Here is an 18,077-nt window from a genome sequence, read left to right as displayed (position 1 = left end):
ATGTCATGTGACCCGTTACAGGAGTGCTGTCAGCATTGCTGCAGAGATTGAAGAGATGGGGGGGGGGGGGGGCGGGTTGTCAGGGAAATTCAACTTTGAACTCCAAGAAGTACTTATGTACTGTATGTTGAATGTATACAGTGCCTTGCAAAAGTATTCGGCCCCCTTGAATCTTGCAACCTTTCGCCACATTTCAGGCTTCAAACATAAAGAAGATATGAAATTTATTTTTTTTGTCAAGAATCAACAACAAGTGGGACACAATCGTGAAGTGGAACAACATTTATTGGATAACTTAAACTTTTTTAACAAATAAAAAACTGAAAAGCCTAACCGGCGCTGAAACATAATCATTCAATACTAGCCCTCCCAGTTAATTGTATGGCCCTCGGAGGACTGAAACGTAAATAACTCCTGACAGGAAAAAGGCTCCCCATTTGATCTAAAGTGTGACTCTAAGTTGGTATTAATGACTATAATTCAGGCAACGTATGATAAAAACAGGCTGTCCTCATGACACCAGTTTAAGCTTTCTGTTACGTGTGACATGTTAGTGTGTGGTGAGTAATAGGTTGCCAGTGGGATCTGAAAATAAACAGGTTTTTACTGGGTCCATCCTATAAATATAGGTCAGATACCCTACACCTGAGGCCGTCTTGAAACCTCACACCGACATGATGACAGAGGCATAAGGATAACGGCTACATTTATCACCAGAGATGAATGTTCACGTCATAGTCTGGAGCTGTCACAGAGCCAGCGACTCGCTTTTTGTCGCATGACGGCACTGACAACAGGCCTGTTTCAATGGTGTGTCGTCTGCAAAACTGTCATAGCTCAAAGGTGAGATAATCGTGCCTAGGCTAAAAAAAAAAACTGAGCGGGCCTTTTTATATATCGCCTGTTACTGCAGCATCATGTTCATCTGTAGAGAGAATGATTTAGTAATCTACAGTGGTATGAAAAAGTATCTGAACCTTTTGTAATTTCTCACATTCCTGCGTGAAATCACCATCAAATGTGATCTGATTTATCAAAATCACACAGATGTAAAAACAGTGTCTGCTATAACTAAAACCAAACAAACATTTATAGGTTTTCATATTTTAATGAGGCAAACAATGACAGAAAGAGGAAAAAATAAGTCCCTCTGCCTAAGGCAGTGCTTCTTAATTATTTTCTGTTACGCCCCCCCCCCCCCCCCCCCCCCCCAGGAAGATGTAAACGTTTCGCAGCCCCCCCACACAACTCTCTGCCGCCACTGTAATTTGTATCATTTGCCTATAAATTATTAATATAAGTATACCTCTGCATAATATTGTGTCGCGTTAACGGGCGTTAATTAATTTTTTTAATTAATCACGTTAAAATATTTGAAGCAATTAACGCAGATGCCCCGCTCAGACAGATTAAAATGATAGTACAGTGAAACGCTCACATGTTGTGTTTTATGGAGTTTTGCCGCCCTCTGCTGGCGCTTGGGTGCGACTGATTTTATAGGCTTCAGCACCCATGAGCATTGTGTAAGTAATTATTGACATCAACAATGGTGGGCAACTAGTTTATTTTTTTAATGAAAATTTTACACATTTTTTTAAAACGAAAACATTAAGAGGGGTTTTAATATAAAATTTCTATAACTTGTACTAACATTTATCTTTTAAGAACTACGAGTCTTTCTATCCATTGATCACTTTAACAGAATGTTAATCATGTTAATGCCATCTTGTTGGTTAATTGTTATAATAAACAAATACAGTACTTATGTACAGTATGTTGAATGTATATATCCGTCTTGGGTCTTATCTTTCCATTCCAACAATAATTTACAGAAAAATATGGCATATTTTATAGATGGTTTGAATTGTGATTAATTGCGATTAATTAATTTTTAAGCTGTAATTAACTCGACTAAAAATTTTAATCGTTTGACAGCCCTAGTCCTTTTTAATATTAAAGAAAAAATATATAGCTCAACTTACAATAAAGTATAGAAAAGACTTAAAGTGCATCATCACTTTGCCTGAATTAAAAAAAAAAAAAAAAGTCACATCCAATCTGTAAAAATACATTCAGGGTACATTTTTGATCATCTAATAGTGAAAAATAATTTTTAATAAAATCAATCAATAAATACGAAGAAATTCAAATAACCATTTAACCGTAAAAATAAAAAAATAATCAAACAAAAACAACAGTGTCACTGGACAGTGGGACAGTTTTTATTTTTGCTATTTTGCACTGACCAACTTGGTATGCCACCTTATATGATGTTAACAGTGCTCGCTGGTTTACTGATGTAACACTGCGAAACAAAGCGGGACGATTGTTGGCAGTATTAGGCACGTCTTGGCTGAAAAAAAATCAAGTGGCTTATCAATGTGAGTGGGATCTAATGTTTATAAGTGACATCTTATTTGATGTGGCTTCCTGTTGTCCGCTGCTAACATTTTTAGACACAGACTGGTCTTTTCTCATCTCCCACTATATTAAAAGTCCAAGCCAAATGCTGCATACGCTTAGTCATATTTCCTCGTCTTAGCTCATCATATCTCCAGTGCTCTTTGCTGTGTGCTCGTGTTTTGCTCAAAAATACAGCACAAACTTTGAAAATGATACATTATTCTAGTATGGCAGAAAAATATGTTCCCCAAGGTCACATACGCCACCCCTGGCATCGCTCTGCGCCCCCCCAGGGGGCCCGCCCCACTATTTGAGAAGTACTGGCCTAAGGAGACTTAAAGAGCAATTGAAACCAATTTTTACCAAACAATTTAAGTCAGGTGTGTTCCCAATCACTGATTATTGGTTTAAAGCTGCCCAGCCCAGTATATAGCCCAGGTGTGTATAAAACACACACCTAGTAAGTGTTGTCTTGATGAGAAATATTGTCTGATGTGCATCATGGCTCAGTCAAAAGAGCTGTCTGAAGACCTGCGATCAAGGATTGTTGATTTGTATAAAGCTGGGAAAGGATACAAAACCATCTCTAAAAGTCTGCATGTTAATCAATCGACAGTCAGAGAAGTTGTCTACAAATGGAGAGATTTTGGCACTTTTGCTTCTCTCCCAAGGAGTGGCCGTCCACCACAGATGACACCAAGCGTTCAGCGCAGAATACTCAGAGAGGTAAAAAAGAACCCTACAGTGTCTGCTAAAGAATTACAGAAATCACTGGCACAGTCAAATATCTCAGTGCACACATCAACTATATGTAAAACTATGGCCAAGAATGGTGTTTATGGGAGAACTCCAAAGAGGAAGCCACTGCTGTCTAAAAAAAAACATTGCTGCTCGTTTAATGTTCGCAAAAAGGCACTTGGACACTCCACAGACGTTTTGTCAAAATATTTTGTAGACTGATAAAAACAAAGTTGAATTTTTGGGGAGTAACACACAACTAGCCTGGTACACCAGACTCACCGCTGTTCCAGCTATTGAGTCTGGCCATCATTCAGCTGGTATACAATTTCCAGGGCACGGAGCAAGCCGCAGAAAACAGACAGCGGAGTGGACCAATCAGCGACCGGCGGACGTGACGTTAGTAAAGCGACGAAGGCAGGACGAGGGACTTGCGCGCGAAAGTAAGCATATGAGGAGAGCGGAGTTTATTCAACATGGCTAGCGCGAGACAGACTGTTGTCATGGACTTCTGTCGATGTGTTTTTGGTAGTTTAAAACTGATTTTACCGTGGACTGGAACATGTTCTCGGCTCTCTTGTTCGTCATCTGTGTTGTTGTGGAGACGACTTCCGACGCGGAAGAGTGACGTTGCTCGTTAAGAACACGTCACGCAAATAAACGAATGTGATTGGACGGTTGATTTTGTCCATGCTCGAGAGGCCGTTAATGCGCTGGGTCCCAGATTATTCTCGCAGTGTTTGAAAAATACAGGGAGAACAGTCTGGCCGTGCCAGGCAAACACACAACATCATGCGTGGACGACAAATGGAACAGCTCTGCAACATCAACACCTCATCCCCATTGTGAAGCATGGTGGAGGAAGCATCATAATTTGGGGCTGTTTTGCTACCTCGGGGCCTGGACAACTTGCAATCATTAATGAAAGAATGAAAGTCTTTGTTTGCATACTGTCCTCTTTCAAATATAAAAAAAGTATTAAATGCAATGGGTCACTTACTTATTTCGACCCCCCCCCCCCCCTTCTGCCATTACTTGCATACTATCTTCATTAAAATATGAAAACCTATAACTGTCTTTTTCCTAAGACCCAGATAATAATTAAACCCACCTGGACGTCATGACTAAATGTAGACAAGTGGGAGTTAAAGAGGATGCTCGCCATGCAATAGCTGATGCTAACGCGAATGCTAAGCTAACACTATGAGATACATTTCGAGTGTAAGGACACTTAGGAAACACCTTAAAAGGCTAAACAAATGTTGCATATTCTCTCATGCATGACAAAAAAAAAATCCTTACAATATTTACAAAACAGGCACTTCTAAAGCTTCCTGTAGCAGCCTGCCTTCAAGCTGCTGCAGGGTCCTTCAGGGTCCTATCGCAGCGGTAGGTAGTAAAGCGTTGCATGTGCGCCGTTAAATTTACTTGAGTAACTTTTTGAGAAAAATGTACTTCTAAGAGTAGTTTTACTAAGCCATACTTTTTACTTTTACTTAAATGGATTTGTGAATAAAAAAATGCTACTTTTATGCCGCTACTTCGGGCTTACACCAGAGTCGTTACATTTTACCTCTTCATTCTACATAGCCTATTAGATTTTTTTTGTTGTTGTTGCTAGCGATGCTATTGCCAAAAGTAGCGCTACTAAGTTCACGAATGAGACGTCGCAACAATAAACACATGACTCTATTACACCAATCAGACGCAAGCTTGTTGTTCAATGATCACGCCAGCCTGTTCAATCATGTGGCATCTTTAAAGCACCGTAACAAATGAAGTATTTGACATATAGCCCTGCCCTCAACATGAATCAAAAGCATGGATTTAAAACTCTCTCCCAGTTTTTATTTGGCACCGACTGACCACGGAAAACTGGAGATATGATTCTTTTGATTTCATGAATGTACATATGAAGGAACTACCGTATGCACTACTCAAACAAGGAACTATTTTCTCCACGAGAGGGCAGGGCACTCATGCTCTTTGGGCAAATAATGCTTCATTATTCTTTTGGGGTTTTTTTTTTTCCTCTCCTGCCGCAATTTGATGATTTTTTAAATTTATCTCTTTGACCTAATTTGGTTATGTGTTGGGTTATTGTGAGTGTTGTTAATAACGGTGTTAGAATATAATGGCGTTATGTTTTTTCACTAGTGAGTAATCTAATAAATTACTTTTCTCATCTTGGCAACGCCGTTACTGCGGGTAAGGCGTGCGTTACTATGCGTTACTATATTGGTTGAATGACGCGAGAGAGACGGACTCACGGAGACGAGAGAGCAGAGGAGGATTTGGGAGAGAAAAGGGAGTTGTGAAGCCGTTGCAAACGCTATGCTAGGTGGCTCCAATAATACCTGACTGTAGCTGATAGCCTACAAACTACGCCCACATGATGCTACGGTAGATATCACATATACGTATATAGAACTAGATGCAAATGACAACATGTATAAAGAACTAGATGAGTTAGTAAACAGCCGCCATCTTAAAGCAGGAGACTTCTCAGGAAGGCTCTGTTGTAGAGAACCTTCCTAGCGAACCTAAGTAACTTTTTATATATAAAGTTACTTAGGCTCGCTCCTAAATCGGCAAAATCTTGATGTAACAGTTTTAAAACTTACACATTTTGAAAGTAGACAAAAGGGAACTAATGCAATAACAGGAGCAATTTTAAAAACTTTAACGGTTGATTCACAACATTAAATGACTTCCACACATAGCAATGGTTACTATCTAGTTATCGCAAATATCCGCAATACCCCCATGTCTAGTTAAGTTTAGGGTAAAGAATTGGGCAAGAGCCAGTTGTACCAAAAACCCTTTAAAGTTCAAATTGTGTGACCTGTTTTTTTTTTTGTTTTGTTTTTTGTTGTTGTTGGGTTTTTTTTTGTTTTTTTTTTTGAGAAAAAACAAAAATTATCACCAGTTACTTTGCCAAGTAACTACCTCTTACATTCAGGTAACCTAGTTACTAACACAATTACTTTTTGGGAGAAGTAATTTGAAACTGTAATTAATTACTTTTTTAATAGGAAGATTAACAACACTGGTTATTGTACAGTATTATTATAACAACAGTTCATATAGATAACTTTTTGCTGACAGAAAAAAATACCATTGTTTAAAAAAGAAAAAAAAAATCCAAAATAAGCTGTTCCTCAAAATGTTACTCGTTACTTAAGTATTTTTTTCACTGGATACTTTTTTACTTGTACTTGAGTACATTTTTTGGATGACTACTCTTACTTGAGTAAAATTTTTGGCTTCTCTACCCACTTCTGGTAGACGTCCAATCCATTCCACTGACTTTAAATGATAGCTAATAGCAATTTAGAATAAGATTCTGACAGATCAATTGAAATGAGTTTATCACCAACAAATGTCAATTTAAAAAAAAAAAAAAACATTTTCTGTCAGCCTTCCCACTTCAAAAGAATTGTGCATCTATAGCTGTAAATGGCAGTATAAATATAAATAACGTGTTGATGCTGTGCAATACTGTACAGTGGGGCAAATAAGTATTTAGTCAGTATTTAGCAAGATTAGAGAGGCCTGTAATTGTCAACATGGGTAAACTTCAACCACGAGAGACAGAATGTGGGAAAAAAAAAAGAGAAAATGACGTCTGATTTTTAAAGAATTTATTTCCAATTTAGAGTGGAAAATAAGTATTTGGTCACCTACAAAACAAGCAAGATTCCTGGCTGTCAAAGAGGTCTAACTTCTTCTGACGAGGTCTAACGAGGCTCCACTCATTACCTGTATTAATGGCACCTGTTTTAACTCATTATCGGTATAAAAGACACCTGTCCGCAATCTCAGTCAGTCAGTCACACTCCAAACTCCACTATGGCCAAGATCAAAGAGCAGTCAAAGGACATCAGAGACAAAATTGTAGACCTGCACCAGGCTGGGAAGACTGAATCTGCAATAGGTAAAACGCTTGGTGTAAAGAAATCAACTGTAGGAGCAACTATTAGAAAATGGAAGACATACAAGACCACTGAAAATCTCCCTCGATCTGGGGCTCCATGCAAGATCTCACCCCGTGGCGTCAAAATGATAACAAGAACGGTGAGCAAAAATCCCAGAACCACATTCGGACCTAGTGAATGACCTAAGGAGATCTGGGACCACAGTAACAAAGGCTACTATCAGTAACACAATGCACCGCCAGGGACTCAAATCCTGCACCTTCGCTAGAGAGTATTTGGATGATCCAGAAGAGGACTGGGAGAATGTATTATGGTCAGATGAAACCAAAATAAACTTTTTGGTAGAAACACCGGTTCTCATGTTTGGAGAAGAAAGAATACTAAATTGCATCCAAAGAACACCATACCCACTGTGAAGCATGGGGGTGGAAACATCATGCTTTGGAGCTGTTTATCTGCAAAGGGACCAGGATGACTGATCTGTGTAAAGGAAAGAATGAATGGGGCCATGTATCGAGAGATTTTGAGTGAAAATCTCCTTCCATCAGCAAGGGCATTGAAGATGAGACGTGGCTGGGTCTTTCAGCATGACAATGATCCTAAACTCACAGCCAAGGCAACAAAGCAGTGGCTTCGTAAGAAGCATTTCAAGGTCCTGGAGTGGCCGAGCCAGTCTCCAGATCTCAACCCCATAGAAAATCTGTGGAGGTAGTTGAATTTCCGTGTTGCCCAACGACATCCCCAAAACATCTCTGCTCTAGAGGAGATCTGCATGGAGGAATGGGCCAAAATACCAGCAACAGTGTGCGAAAAGCTTGTGAAGAGTTACAGAAAACGTTTGGCCTCCGTTATTGCCAACAAAGGGTACATAACAAAGTATTGAGGAGAACTTTTGGCATTGACCAAATACTTATTTTCCACCATGATTGGCAAATAAATTCTTTAAAAATCAAACAATGTGATTTTCTGGGTTTTTTTCACATTTTGTCTCTCATGGTTGACGTTTACCCATGTTGACAATTATAGGCCACTCTAATTTTTTCAAGTGGGAGAACTTGCACAATTAGTGATTGACTAAATACTTATTTGCCCCACTGTATATGGCAAAAAACACTCAGGGGACTTGAAGTTCCGCTCTGAGACCCCTAATTTGGCCAAATTTCAAAGTTGTGTGATATATTCACCAAAATAAAATGTAAAATGATATAATAATTAGGGTTGTTCCGATCATGTTTTTTTGCTCCCGATCCGATCCCGATCGTTTTAGCTTGAGTATCTGCCCATCCCAATATTTCCCGATCAGATTGCTTTTTTTGCTCCCGATTCAATTCCAATCATTCCCAATAATTTTTCCCGATCATATACATTTTGGCAATGCATTAAGAAAAAAATGAATAAAACTCGGACGAATATATACATTCAACATACAGTACATAAGTACTGTATTTGTTTATTATGACAATAAATCCTCAATATGGCATTTACATTATTAACATTCTTTCTGTGAGAGGGATCCACGGATAGAAAGACTTGTGACTTTGTATATTGTGACTAAATATTGCCATCTCGTGTATTTGTTGAGCTTTCAGTAAATTATACTGTAGCCATGCCCAAATGCATGATGGGAAGTGGAACCATGACTGTGCATAGTGCTACCAATTGATATATCTTCTCTGCGTTGGGAAATAACATAAGGTGTTGAGAAAAAGATCAATTGCTACCTTGCTTCCCCACATTGCTTCCCATGATGTTTCTAATCGTAGGGAGAGGGATTGTAAAGCTTTAGCCAATTAAAAAAAGGCTCCAAAGGCTGCCAAAATTCACGCTACTCATTTTACGCTGCCTTTTATCTCTCTCTATATAGGTAAAACGGCGCCATTACAGATTGAGCGCGACAATGCGTGAGTGGGTCGTGCAGCGCATGCATTAATTGCGTTAAATATTTTAACGTGGTACATTTTTTCAAAAATTAATTACCGCCGTTATCGGGATAAATTTGATAACCCTACCTTAAGCCTAAACTAAAGACTCTGGATGAGTGTAACATATTATGTCTGTAATGTGAAATACAATTAGAAAATGATTTAATAAAAAAATATATATATATTAAAAAAAGGCATGGCCGATATTTTTTTGCCGATTCTTTGAAAATGACGTGATCGGACCCGATCGATCGGGACATCTCTAATAATAATGTGTTTATAATTACACACATAAGTCGCTCCAGACTGTAAGTCGCACCCTCAGCCAAACTATGAAAAAAACTGCGACCTATAGTCCGAAAAATACGAGAAAAATAGACTTGAATATTCTTTTCACCTAATTATTACTTGATTAATCTAATTTTGAGTCACATTTTTGGCTACTCTACCTACGTCTGACTGTCGTGTATAAAGGGTGGAAGTCACTGGCCTCTACTGCGACAGAGACAAACGAGTTATTCCAGTGATTAAGAGGACATGTCAAGAATATTGCCCGGGCTAATCACAGCGCTGTCTTAAGCGACGCAATTTAGTATCATAGACCAAAGTCTTTGGTCGGTGAAGTTTGACAGCAGTGCCCCAAATGAACTAAACTAATTGAAATGTCAGCCATGGAGGCTGATTTTCTTCTCACAGATGAAGGCAAAACAGGCGCAATAATTGAGTTGTCAAATCTTTCAGCATACGTTTTTTGCATGTAGACTGGAATGCCCCGGAGTGCTTCCTTGCGCTCAGCTAAGCACTTTGTTTCTCATTCGTTACACTCTCAGAATACGCTTCTCTCCAGCCGTGGTAGCTGAGAGAAAACAGGAAGCGGTAGTGACCGACACCATTTTGTTCTTTCGGAGCAACACCAGTTAGACCTTACTGTACATGCTTTCTTAAATTTACAGTAATTGCTTACATTACCTTACGTACTGAGCAACGGACGTCAATACAATCCAAGTGAAAAGTGAAGGTCCTTGAAACTCCAGAAAGAAAAACTTGTAGAGACCAACGGAAAAGCTTGGAGGCCAGCTCCAGCAGCGGGTTCTTCAGCAGTGAGGCCCCGGCATGCAGTGACAGCTGATTTTATTTTAGAATCCCCCTTCGTAAAAAAGAGGATGGACTTACAGGAGACCATTGGTGCATGCGCCTTGGCCTTATTTTAGAAGCAAGTACGCTATCGAGGTACCCTGCGTGCCCTTTACCTTATGTCACGCCAGTGTTATGGACGCGGGCTTTACATACTCACAGCAGGTATGGAAAATTCTCTTTTTTTCTCTCGCACGTCTGCAGCATAACGTATTATTTCTAGGGCTGTCAAACGATTACAATTTTTAATCGAGTTAATTACAGCTTTAAAATTAATTAATCGTAATTAATCGCAATTAATCGCAATTCAAACTATTCATCTATAAAATATGCCATATTTTTCTGTAAATTATTGTTGGAATGGAAAGATAAGACACAAGATGGATATATACATTCAACATACGGTACATAAGGACTGTATTTGTTTATTATTACAATAAATCCACAAGATGGCATTAACATTATTAACATTCTGTTAAAGCGATCCATGGATAGAAAGACTTGTAGTTCTTAAAAGAAAAATGTTAGTACAAGTTATAGAAATTTTATATTAAAACCCCTCTTAATGTTTTCGTTTTAATAAAATTTGTAAAATTTTCAATCCAAAAATAAGTTTGTAGCCCGCCATTGTTGATGTCAATAATTACTTACACAATGCTCATGGGTGCTGAAGCTTATAAAATCAGTCGCACCCAAGCGCCAGCAGAGGGCGGCAAAACTCCATAAAACACAACAAGTGAGCGTTTCACTGTACTGTCATTTAAATCTGTCTGAGCGGGTCATCTGCGTTAATTGCGTCAAATATTTTAACGTGATTAATTTTAAAAATCAATTAACGCCCGTTAACGCGATAATTTTGACAGCCCTAATTATTTCACTATCCAACTAAAATAAACAGTGTATCAGAAAAGTGAGTACACCCCTCACATTTCTGCAGATATTTACAGTGCCTTGCAAAAGTATTCGGCCCTCTTGAACCTTGCAACCTTTCGCCACATTTCAGGCTTCAAACATAAAGATATAAAATTTTAATTTTTTTGTCAAGAATCAACAACAAGTGGGACACAATCGTGAAGTGGAACAAAATTTATTGGATAATTTAAACTTTTTTAACAAGTAAAAAACTGAAAAGTGGGGCGTGCAATATTATTCGGCCCCCTTGCGTTAATACTTTGTAGCGCCACCTTTTGCTCCAATTACAGCTGCAAGTCGCTTGGGGTATGTTTCTATCAGTTTTGCACATCAAGAGACTGACATTCTTGCCCATTCTTCCTTGCAAAACAGCTCGAGCTCAGTGAGGTTGGATGGAGAGTGTTTGTGAACAGCAGTCTTCAGCTCTTTCCACAGATTCTCGATTGGATTCAGGTCTGGACTTTGACTTGGCCATTCTAACACCTGGATACGTTTATTTTTGAACCATTCCATTGTAGATTTGGCTTAATGTTTTGGATCATTGTCCTGTTGGAAGATAAATCTCCGTCCCAGTCTCAGGTCTTGTGCAGATACCAAGAGGTTTTCTTACAGAATGTTCCTGTATTTGGCTGCATCCATCTTCCCTTCAATTTTAACCATCTTCCCTGTCCCTGCTGAAGAAAAGCAGGCCCAAACCATGATGCTGCCACCACCATGTTCGACAGTGGGGATGGTGTGTTCAGGGTGATGAGCTGTGTTGCTTTTACGCCAAACATATCGTTTTGCATTGTGGCCAAAAAGTTCAATTTTGGTTTCATCTGACCAGAGCACCTTCTTCCACATGTTTGGTGTGTCTCCCAGGTGGCTTGTGGCAAACTTTAAACAAGACTTTTTATGGATATCTTTGAGAAATGGCTTTCTTCTTCCCACTCTTCCATAAAGGCCAGATTTGTGCAGGGTACGACTGATTGTACTGATGATTTGACTGATGATTGATGAACTGATGATTTCTTGATTTTGATGATGATGATGACAATGACAATAAATTCAATAAAATTCAAATTCAAATTGTTGTCCTATGGACAGACTCTCCCACCTCAGCTGTAGATCTCTGCAGTTCATCCAGAGTGATCATGGGCCTCTTGGCTGCATCTCTGATCAGTTTTCTCCTTGTTTGAGAAGAAAGTTTGGAAGGACGGCCGGGTCTTGGTAGATTTGCAGTGGTCTGATGCTCCTTCCATTTCAATACGATGGCTTGCACAGTGCTCCTTGAGATGTTTAAAGCTTGGGAAATCTTTTTGTATCCAAATCCGGCTTTAAACTTCTCCACAACAGTATCTCGGACCTGCCTGGTGTGTTCCTTGGTTTTCATAATGCTCTCTGCACTTTAAACAGAACCCTGGGACTATCACAGAGCAGGTGCATTTATACGGAGACTTGATTACACACAGGTGGATTCTATTTATCATCATCAATTAAATTTCATATCTTTATGTTTGAAGCCTGAAATGTGGCGACAGGTTGCAAGATTCAAGGGGGCCGAATACTTTTGCAAGGCACTGTAAGTATATCTTTTCATGGGACAACACTGACAAAATGACACTTTGACACAATGAAAAGTTGTCCCCCGAGGCCTAGACTCCACCCTTTGTTCAAATTTTAGGCCTATTTCTCATCTTCATTATATTTCTAAAATACTAGAAAAGGTCATCCCCAATCACGTGACGTCACAACTCCGCCCCCCTGACTGGTGCCGCCATGTTGTCCGTCAGCTCATCATGTTTACATATTACCGCTACGTACATTCCTCCTATTACGGCATGTTTTTCTGCTTGCCTAAGGAATCACCGCCTAGTAAACGAACCCAAAAACCTTCCTGACAATCGTTAGCATTGATTAATCAAAATGGTGAAGGGATGTGTGGTGGTTGGTTGCAGTAACAGAGAAGATAAACGGTCATTTTAGTAGTTGCTGTGTGCCCATTGTTAAAAGGGTAAATCTCGAAAGCAGCACGGTTTGCTTATCTCGGTCCATGATGCGTTAGTGTCGACAGCCGTTAGACAGCGACGAAAACATCAATATGATGCTAACACGATCGCAGACATCATCAGACGGAGACTACGAAGCTCGTCGCCACGGTCGCGCAGCAAGAAGGTGAGCGCAACAACAGGTGTTGTGCCGAAAAATGGACTTTGTACCGTGAAAATGTATTATTTTACTCTGCTTGAACTAATAAATGTCATACCTATGTGATTGTCATTGGGATATGGTCGTGAAAACCTGTAGACTAATAAATTTCTGTTCAAAGATGGTTATGTGGCCCAGTCCACGATTTGTTACTAAAATACATTACTAATATTTTGTGTAATTTAATTATTTAAAACTGATCTTACAGTCGTAAATCCATTACTGTAATGGGTCCATGAAAACATTTGATGTTTTCACGTCAATAAAGCGTTATAAATAAGCACTCCCGGCAGGGGGAACATTTCACGCGGGGCAGCTATTTTTCGGCACGCATCGGCCCGTTGTCGATCAAATTTCATTTTACAATCGTAACAACGGTGACGCTCAGCTGACCAAATGTTGGTTTATATTTGGCCCGGTGCCGATTTTGGGTACCCGTCTCCTCATCGTGACATAAACTGGAGTATGATTAGAAATTTTGTGGTCTCAGGACGAGCTCTGACGCACGGGACGGGACCGGACGGGGGGAAACATCGGTTTGGGCATCAAATATGGATCTGGCGACTGGATCGACCGAAGCTTTTCCAAATAATGGCTTTTATGCAACTCATCCAATCAGTTTACAGCGTCTGAAAGCACCGGGGCTTCCATAATTTCGGAACCATTCCAGTCTGGTTTTAAATCCCTTCACAGCACTGAGTCGGCACTTTTAAGAGTATCAAATTATATACTTTTGGCAACAGACTCTGGCAAGTTTGTTGTTTTAGTTCTTTTAGATTTATCTGCAGCATTTGATACCGTAGACCATGAGATTTTAATTTCTCGTCTTGAACACAGTGTGGGTATTCAAGGAGTCGCTCTTGAATGGTTCAAGTCGTACCTAAATGAAGAGTTTTTGTGTAAAAATGGGCAATTTCATGTCCAAAAAGGCATTGCTTCCACACGGGGTTCCCCAGGGATCTGTTCTCGGCCCTCTTTTATTTTCGCTTTATTTATTGCCTCTTGGTTCGGTTTTTAGGAAACATGGTGTTTTATTTCGTTTGTATGCTGATGACTGTCAGATCTATTTTCCAATGGCACAAAATGACACTTTCTGTCAACTCATTGAATGCCTCGTCGACATAAAGTCATGGCTTTCACTTAATTTTTTAAGTTTGAATGACAGCAAGACTGAAGTCATGGTGTTCAGACCAAGTAGCCAGTCCTCCCTGAATGTTGACCTCGGTTCATTGTCTCCGTTGCCTGAGAACTATGTCAAAAATTCTGATTTTAAATTTGAGAAGCAGATTTCTTGTGTTGTATGGGACTGTTTTTATTAGCTTCCCCAGATTGCTAAGGTGAAATCTATTGTTTCACGCTCTGATTTGGAGAAATTGATCCATGCTTTTGTCATAATTCGGCTGGATTATGGTAATTCCTTGTATGCAGGCGTCGGTCAGGCTGCACTGGCCCGTCTGCAACTTGTGCAAAACAAATGCTGCTCAACTCCTAACTAAAACCCGCAGGCGCGAACATATCACCCCGATTTTAGCATCTCTTCACTGGCTCCCAGTACATTACCGAATACATTTTAAGATTTTATTATTTGTTTTTAATGTTTGAATAATCTTGCGCCACCATATCTGTCAGAACTGCTTCAGCCTTACAGTCCAACCAGAACCCTCAGATCAGCTGACCACCTGCTTATAGAAGTCCCAAGATCAAGGCTGAAGCTTAGGGGTGACCGTGCATTTGCGGTGATGGCGCCCAGGCTGTGGAACCACTTACTATTAGACAGGCCCCTTCATTTACGGATTTCAAATCACGCCTTAAAACATTTTATTTTTCTTCAGCTTTTAATGTGTAATGACTGTTTATTTTAAAGATGTCCCGATCGATTGGGATGCCGATCGGGTCTAATCACGTCATTTTCAAAGTATCGGAATCGGCAAAAAAATATCGGACATGCCTTTTTTTAATATGTATATATTTTTTAATTAAATTGTTTTCCAATTGTATTTAACGTTACAGACAAAATGTCTTACATTCATCCAGAGTCTTTAGTTTTGGCTTTAAGTAGGGCTATCAAATTTATCGCGTAAACAGCAGTAATTAATTTTTTTTAAATCAATCACGTAAAAATATTTAATGCAATTAACGCATGAGCTGCACGACCCACTCACGCATTGTCGCGTTCAATCTATAATGGCGCCGTTTTACCTATATATAGCGCTAACGGGCAGGGTAAAATGAGTAGAGAGAATTTTAGCAGTCTTTGGAGCCTCTTTTTAATTGGCTAAAGCCTTAAAATCCCTCTCTCAACAATTAGAGTATCGTGGGAAGCGATGTGGGGAAGAACGGTAGTGGTTGATATTTACCTTAACACCCTATGTTACTTCCCAACGCAGAGAAGATATATCAATTGGTGCCACTACGCACGGTCATGGTTGCACTTCCCATCATGCATTTGGGCAGAACAGTTAAATGGCTACAGTATCATTTACTGAAAGCTGAACAAATACACTAGATGGCAATATTTAGTCACAATATACAAAGTCATATTTATCCTTTAAGAATTAAAAGTCTTTCTATCCGTGGATCCCTGTCACAGAAAGAATGTTAATAATGTAAATCCCATCTTGAGGATTTATTGTCATAATAAACAAATACAGTACTTATGTACTGTATGTTGAATGTATATATTCGTCCGAGTTTTATTCACTTTTCTTAATGCATTGCCAAAATGTATATGATCGGGAAAAATTATCGGGAATGATTGGAATTGAATCGGGAGTAAAAAAAAAAGAAATCGGATCGGGAAATATCGGGATCGGCAGATACTCAAACTTAAACGATCGGGAACAGATCGGGAGCATAAAAACATGATCGGAACAACCGTAGTTTATTTAGTTTATTTTTATGTGTTTGTTTCATCTTTGACAGTTAACTTATTATGTTGTTAAAGCGACAAGTAATTAGCGTGAGCGGAGAATGGAGACGTTTATTCAACATGGCTAGCACGAGCCATGTTGACTGTTTTTTATAATTTAAAACTGGTTTTACCGCGGATCGGAACATATTCTCGGCTCTCCCGTTCGCCATCTGTGTTGTTGTAGAGATGACTTTCGGCGCGCAAGAGTGATGTTACTCGTTAAGAACACGTCACACAAATAAACAAATCTGATTGGACGGTTGATTTTGTACTTGTTTGAGAGGCCGTTAATGGGCTGGGTCCCAGACTATTTCTCACAGTGTTTGAAAAATACAGGGAGAATAGTCTGGCGGTGCCAGGCAAGTTCTGGGTCACTTTCTGTTGATTTTGTGTCAATTCCTTTGATTTGGAGGAAATTCCGGGTCCCTTCCTGTTGAATTTCGGTCTCAGACTGCTGATTTTGGTGCAAATCAAGTCATTTCCTGTTGTTTTTTAGGTGGCTTCCTTTTGATTTTTGGGTCACTTCCTATTGTTGTGGAGATATTTTTGGGCCACTTCTTGGTTATCTCTAGGGGTGCACGATATCCATTTTTTGAAACCGATACCAATATCGATAACTTCCTGCTCTTCAAGGCCGATATCAATACGATAACCGATAATATAAATATCATTTTTCACTGTATTTTCACCTGAGTTTTTGAACACCTGTAGGTCAAAAATACTAGTGGTTGATTCAGCTTAGATTTGCCTTTGACCGAACCAGAATTTTCATTATTAAATGAACATAATTATTATGAACAAAACAAAGACAGTAACAAAACTTTGCATACTGGAAAAACAGGAGTGGAAACAAACGTACAAATCCCAATCCGACACCGTGCCAAAAATATCATTAATAGGGCCGATAATATATTGCGTTATCGGATTTATTGGGATGATCATAATTCCTATTACCGGACCGATAATTATCGTGAACCTCTAGTTATCTCGGAGCGGTTTTGGTTCACCTGATTATTTTGGGTCAACTCTGTTGATATTGGAGTAATTCTGGGTCACTTTCTGTTGGTTTGGAGACAATTCCAGGTCGCTCGTGGATTCGGCATTTGCGGGTCACATCTTGTTCTATATGTTTCCAAGTCTGTGGCACTCTTTCAATATCTAATGCAATTTTCTTGTAATGACTTGCTTTAATATAGGATTCATTAGGGTTGCTCCGATCATGTTTTTTTGCTCCCGATCCGATCCTGATCGTTTTTGTTTGAGTATCTGCCGATCCCGATATTTCCCGATCCGATTGCTTTTTTTTTTGCTCCCGATTCAATTCCAATCATTCCCGATAATTGTTCCCGATCATATACATTTTGGCAGTGCATTAAGAAAAAAAAATGAATAAAACTCAGACGAATATATACATTCAACAAACAGTACATACAGTAAGTACTCTATTTGTTTATTATGACAATAAATACTCAAGATGGCATTTACATTATTAACATTCTTTCTGTGAGAAGGATCCACGGATAGAAAGACTTGTAATTCTTAAAGGATAAATGTGACTTTGTATATTGTGACTAAATATTGCCATCTAGTGTATTTGTTGAGCTTTCAGTAAATGATACTGCAGCCATTTAACTTCTGCCCAAATGCATGATGGGAAGTGCAACCATGACTGTGCGTAGGGCTACCAATTGATATATCTTCTCTGCGTTGGGAAACAACATAGGGTGTTAAGAAAATGATCAACTACTACCTTTCTTCCCCACATTCCCACGTTATATTTAATTGCTGAGAGAGGTATTGTAAGGCTTTAGCCACATAAAAAATGGCCCAAAGGCTGTCAAAATTCCTCTCTCCTCATTATACGCTGCCTTTTAGCGCTATCTATAGGTAAAACAGCGTCTTTATAGATTGAACGCGACAATGCGTGAGTGG

General features: G+C 39.3%; 1 protein-coding gene across 4 annotated transcripts in view; it reads right to left on the bottom strand.

Annotated features, from left to right (window-relative positions):
• The window catches only part of xirp2a (xin actin binding repeat containing 2a), a 163,381-nt gene that overhangs the window by 66,923 nt on the left and 78,381 nt on the right, over positions 1-18,077 (bottom strand). The window contains exon 1 of one of the 4 annotated variants that reach the window (XM_057829638.1): positions 9,971-10,095. The exons of 2 other annotated variants lie outside the window; for them this stretch is intronic. The gene's annotated coding sequence lies outside the window, so the exon portion shown is untranslated. Of the gene's footprint in view, positions 1-9,970; positions 10,096-18,077 lie in introns of those variants that run through there. One more of the 4 variants, XM_057829639.1, reaches the window with a different exon arrangement.

This window comes from Corythoichthys intestinalis, chromosome 2 (assembly GCF_030265065.1).
Source record: "Corythoichthys intestinalis isolate RoL2023-P3 chromosome 2, ASM3026506v1, whole genome shotgun sequence".
In the NCBI taxonomy this organism is placed as follows: Eukaryota; Metazoa; Chordata; class Actinopteri; order Syngnathiformes; family Syngnathidae; genus Corythoichthys; species Corythoichthys intestinalis.
This window is presented reverse-complemented; position numbering and strand designations above follow the sequence as displayed.